Source organism: Triturus cristatus, chromosome 7 (genome assembly GCF_964204655.1).
Source record: "Triturus cristatus chromosome 7, aTriCri1.1, whole genome shotgun sequence".
Taxonomy (NCBI): domain Eukaryota; kingdom Metazoa; phylum Chordata; class Amphibia; order Caudata; family Salamandridae; genus Triturus; species Triturus cristatus.
This window is the reverse complement of record NC_140590.1, coordinates 772,111,293-772,117,292: the sequence shown is the minus strand read 5'-3', so window position 1 is coordinate 772,117,292 and position 6,000 is coordinate 772,111,293. Positions and strand designations below refer to the sequence as shown.

Sequence of the window (6,000 nt, the reverse complement as noted above, 5' to 3'; positions counted from 1 at the left end):
ATGTTTTGAGTGCCCGGAGACCTCAGCACATCCCTAAGGTCATCCACATAAGATGAAAGTGCACATGTAGACTAATCCATCGCCAGTCCAAATGGGCTCCTCAGAGATACACCGCAAACCCAGATCAAGTCTCAGCGGGACTAGTGCGGTACTCATAGGGAGACCTGTTAATTGGCATAAAAAACGATTCTCTGGGACTTAGAAATTCATTACATTTTTGTGACACTCACAGTTCCGAACCATACATCACAGTGCCCAATATCTGTACCTGGTAAATTTGCATAGCTGGAAAAATTAATTGATATGACGATTTATTATAAACTCTTATTTTTGGACTGGCCGCAAACTTCGGGGGTGGAGCATTGAACCTGGCAAGCGTCAGGCGTCAGACGAGCGCTGGGTGGAGCCGAGTCAAGTCGAGTCGAGTTGAGCGGTGTGGTGTCGGCGGCGGCTAACGACGAGGCTGAGATCGAGGCTGTGACCGTGAGAGTCTGTGAGTAATTGAATCGCCGCAGAGATTCGGTAGAGTTTGCTGATCTTGTGGGTGAGACTGGTGGCTGCGGCGGTGGCAGAGGGTAGAGGGCGGACAGGCAGTGGACAGGTAGCGCCTGCTGTTAGCCCCAAGGAGTTTGGCAGAGCAGTACTCAGTAAGTACTTAGTAAGTCGACTCGGGGAGCGTTGGGGTGTATGGCTGTTCCTGCCCTGACACGCCAAGCTCCTCTACACGTCGCATAGTGCTCTTGCCTTTCCTCTCCCCCTGTGCCCTGCTCCCCGCTCTCACTCTCACCTGTGGCCTTTTATGCTCTCGTTTTTCTCCTGCTGGCTGCCTCCGGTTCCGGTCTCTCCGGTTTCTTACCTCGCCTGGCCAGCCCCGCTCCTTAGATCACACCCACCGCCCTGCTCGGCCTCCCCCCCCCCCTGTCAACTTGGGCAGTCGGCCGCCGTGGTCGCCTGATTGCGCGCCAGTCAGCAAAGCTCTGCCAGCCTTGGTTCTGCTCCCCCCGTACCCTCCAACCCTCCCTAGCCCATTGCTACCAGCACTGCTCCTACTGCCCAGGGGGAATTCGGCCCGCTTCCGCTGTCCCTGCCCCCCTCCCTTTCCCCTCCCCTCCCCTCACCGCCGTGACTTTTCCGGTGATCCTCACTGGTTTTGACAGCCGGACAGTTGTGGCGCGGAGTCTTGGGGGGGTCAGGGCATTGGGAGCTTAGCGGGGGTTTTAGGTTTGAGGGTCTTCCCTCTGGACCAGTTGGGAGCACTTGATGGGAAGCTACGGGTAAGGGATCAAGCAAGCGGTTGTGCTGGGACCAAGTAAGCGGGGGGTGCCCTTGCATATGTTGTTATAGTCAGCTGAGTTTGCTCTCTCTGCTCTTCTTGTCCCGGCCAAGCTCGGATAAACCTAGCAAGCTTGTTCTGGAGGCAATTTGGTTCTGCTCGCCCCCTCTTGTTCCTGCAAAACCACCCCAGCTTGGTTGGCTCAGCTGGCAATCAAGGGTGTGCCAGACAAAGGGCTCGAGCGAGCCATTCGATAAATCAATAGATTTTATAAGTCTCGCTTGATAAGCCCCGCATAACAACAGAGCGATGAGATCCGGGAATATAAGAAAAGCACCTCCAGTTTTAAAACGAAAGAAATCAAAACGGTTGGCTGCAGTCGTGGAGTCAGCTTTAGCCACCACGGCGATTGCATCAGACCACCTGGTTTTACCAAAGGGACGGCAACAAACCAACAAAAGTAACACACAACCATCTCATATATCCTCTGTGAGCACCTCATAATCCTATTCGTTACCGGATTATTTTAAAAAAGCACCCGAGGCAACTAAGTCTTGTGATCTAAACAAAGTCTCTGAGCCAAATATACAATTGTCACATTTGTTTTCTAATGCATCTACAACCTCGGTTCATGACCCGGATGTTTTCATCTTTGGGTCAGCTCTCGACGTTCGGAAACATCCTTCAGAATGTTCTACGATTACAACGCAAACACCGGTCTTAAGTCACCTTCAACCCTCACCAAGTCAGTCTCCTCCTCTCCATGACTCTGTTAATCAAGAATATTACTCTAATCAACAATTTTTTTGAAGTTCAACTCACAATTTAAGTCTTCAAGCTTCGCATGTACCCCAATCTGAGAATCTTTTGGTTATGTCACTACATAACCCCCAGGAATCTGAGATGCCTCCCATTGTACCTCGTTCTAATTTAATTTTTCCACGAACATAAAGACTTGATTCCCATCTTTGATACATCCAGTCCCGGTACACAACAGGTCTTAAGTTTTCTGGAGGGGAGCCCAGACCAAGTTAAATTTCAACAATGTCCACTCTCACCTCAAGTAGCAACTTCTGCCTTTGCAAAGGTTTCACAAAAAACAGAATTAAAAGATCAACGGCTAGTTGATCTGTCTCTTTCTTTTATGAACCCCTCCAATTTACCTAACAACACACCCAATTTTAGATCTAAAATGGAGCCTCACCATGATGCCGCTACAATTACGACCATCTGGCCTCAATTACTTCAGACTTTTCAATCCACAGTCACGGCCCTAAATTATCACTCGGACAAATTGGACACCCAGGTGGATCTATTGAACACTTTAGCTTTGTTTACAGCAGGGATCGATAGTAAGTTGGACAAACTGAACAATCTAATAACGAGTGCGCAAGCATCTTCAAAATTGGTTCAATCAGACTGCTGTTGTTCACCTATTATTGATTCCCTTTCCTCGCTTCCAGCCTTCCTAACTAGTGTCCTCAACGAAGTAAAATTGCTGAAGGGTGGTGGTGTTCTGTCTCGGCCTGATCAACCCTCTCGACCATCTCAGACGCACGAATCAGATACGGTGAATACCCCGTTACCAACGACCACTGGGTCACAGACTAGAGGGGAACGAAAACTTTCAATGACACAGCTCAACCATCAGGATGACTCTCACCAAGTCCAAGGTTCTTCATGTCCGGTGGTTCCATTGGTACAAGTTGTCACAAGCCCTCAGTCAGCAAATGGGCTTTCCAATTTCATTAACAGAAATATGGTAGAGTCAAATGTTAATTCAGCTGTTGTTGCCCCCAGTATCCTAGAAACGCTCCACCCTCCCTCGCTACCTTGTAGTAAGAGAGAGCGCAAACGTCAGCGAAAACAAAGGAATAAATCAAGACTCACTACAAAAGTTGATCTTCCTAAATTATTTCCGTTGTTTTCAATTGCCACCAACAAAAATTCCTTAACCCCTTCGCTGCGGCGGGAATTCCGCCGCAGCGCTGGGGGGTGTGGGGGGGCAGCACGGTGGCGCTGTGCTCATGACGGAGCCACTCCGTCATGAGCCACGGTTGAGCTGTGCTCATGACGGAGTGGTTCCGTCATGACTCCGCCCAGTTGCATTGTCCCCCCGCACAGGCGGGGAAACAGCGCCGCGTGGGCGGAGCGGCCGCCAACGGCCGCGGCATGACGGAACCGCTCCGTCATGAGCACACGGCAACCGTGGCTCATGACGGAGTGGCTCCGTCATGAGCGCTGAAGGTGTTAAGTTCTTCACAATCTCCGGTAACGTCAACAAGTTCCTCTCGAAGCCCCCATAAGGTAGATACAACCTTAACCATCAACCAACAGATTCCTTTGAGCAGTCTTGAGCGAAGCAGCCCATCAGTAGAAAATGGGCTCTTAGAGTCCCAGCCGGTCACAAACAAACCAAGAGGCAATTCTAATGAGATAATTACAATGAGCTCATTAGTCTCAATACCTCAACCCCAATTAGCAGTATGCCAAGTCCATCTCGACATAGACCCACTCTTCATAATCCAATCTTCAATAATACATCAATTTTATTGACAGACACCCGGACATCCGGGCAAGGCACACGGGCCCCTCTCCAATCTCAGAGAGTGCATTTAGACTCCCCAAGTGCCAAATCCTTACAGCCCAATTTAATCCGGATCACCGATATCGCTAATAGTGACACACAGTTTTTAAAAATTCTCCTTGCCCCCGAATACAAATCAAAAGGTCGGCAGGACATACTTAAAAGATCAAATATAATTAAACTAGTAAACAGTGTCCTGGGCTTTGAGGCTTTGATTTCGGATGACATCGAGTCAATTGAATTGTCCCTCCAAGGGGTATTCAACCTTCAGAGGTAACCGTGGTGTCCTTTAAGTCTACCATTTGGGTACGACTATTTTTAGATCAAAAGGCCACATTTCGGAAATGGGGGATCAAAATCTACCCCTACTCCACACCAGGTTACCCTACAGTGTTATCCCAACAGCCCCCTACTTTAAGTCCGGTCAGTCACAGACCTGGGGGGAATAGTAGGCCATACTCAATACTTAAAAACGCCTCAGGTTCAGAACAATTGACTGAAGATGGTCGGTCTAACCTCCAGAATTTGGACAATAATTTTGATTGGGGGTGGCTACCAGCCGCCCTGTCTCGTAATAAATCAGATTGACCATGTGACGAACATCCTGTAGCTCAAGTTCAATCAACATGCCACCTACCTTTTCCTATAACCATTCCGTCCCCTCAGTCGCAGTCTTTGCTCACCATATGTTCATGGAACATTAGTGGTCTCTCTCAGAAAATCACAAATTTAGAGATCCATTCCTTTATTTTTGGTCATGACCTAATTGCCCTTCAGGAAACCTGGGCCTCTCAAACTAGCCCAGTTATTGGTTTTATAGAATTTTGGAAACCGGCAATTAGATCCTGTCTCTATGGCCACCCTAAAGGTGGTCTGTCGATTTATGCTTCAAACAATCTAAAAGGCCCGGTTGAGTCACTGAACTTTGACGAAGACTGGTTACTTGGTGTTAAAATTAATGCATGGAACAAACAGCGATCTCTCTTATTCCTAAATGTGTATATTAATCCTAACTCCCGTTCAAAAAAGGTCCATCTATCGCGTTTAATGAAAATCGTGTGTGACTTGGTGGTGGATTATCCCCATTCAGATTATATCATCACTGGAGACTTCAATACTAACCTCTTCCAGGGTAATCCTATCGACTATGAAGGGCTTTTTTCATTTACAACCACGGAAGTCAAGGCACAGACCAAACCCCCAAACCAAGTGTACTGTGGCCTTGGGGAGCTTTGTGTGCTGCAATTCTTAAGTATTGGTTTTTGGGTAATGAATGGCAGATCTATGAATGATACTCCTCCCAACTGGTCCTGGTCAAATGGCCGCAAATGCTCCTACTTAGATTATACAATCTGCAATTTAGCGCTGTTCCATCACCTGATCAATTATAGCATTCTTCCTCGATCAGAAAGCAATCACCGCCCTCAAGTGGTCACCCTCAATATACAGCCAGAGTTCCATAAACCTGCTTCATCGACATGCCCAGGAATTTACACAGAAAACCTAAAACGGCTAAGATGGAATGACGACATTAGATCAAATATCATGGAAGCATGCTTGACATTTATAACAGAAAGCACTGACGAAGTGGTCTACTCCACTGATGCGTGGTCGTCCTTCTGCTCCCAATTGATCAGTCGTTTTCCATCTAAACAACGTGCTCACGAAGCTTACTTTAGCCGCCAGTTCCAAATCTCCAGTCAAACAAGGGCATTGAAGAAATCCAGAGATAAAGCTTTGCGGTCTCTTAAGATGTCTCCAGGAAATAATGAGTTCTTGAATGGGTACAAAACTACCCAAAAATTATTCAGGGAGGCAATACAAATTGATAAACGGCGCCATTTAGCCCAATTTTGGTGCAAACTTTTATGGGAGAGTAAAAGCTGCAATTCTAAAAGATTCTGGGCCCTAATCAACCGCCAAAATTCTACCACATCTAGATTTGGGTCAGCAAATATTGCAGAAGCTGCATGGTCCACTTACTTGACAGATCATTTTAGGGCCTCAGAAGTCTCTGCATCTACAGTTTCATGTGTCCCTAATCCACCGCCAACAAACCCACAAACGAACAGGAGCAGGTCCATGGTCTGCCTAGACCCACGAAGTGAAGATCTACAGGTCACCCAAGAAACGGTCACTA

The 6,000-nt window shown here is 47.5% G+C and overlaps 1 long non-coding RNA gene across 1 annotated transcript in view; it reads left to right on the top strand.

Annotated features, from left to right (window-relative positions):
• Positions 1-356: 356 nt before the first annotated feature.
• LOC146810525 (uncharacterized) overlaps positions 357-6,000 on the top strand; it is a 108,373-nt gene continuing 102,729 nt past the window's right edge. The window contains exon 1 of the long non-coding RNA XR_014966600.1: positions 357-493. This is a non-coding gene — a long non-coding RNA (uncharacterized LOC146810525). The remainder of the gene's footprint in view (positions 494-6,000) is intronic.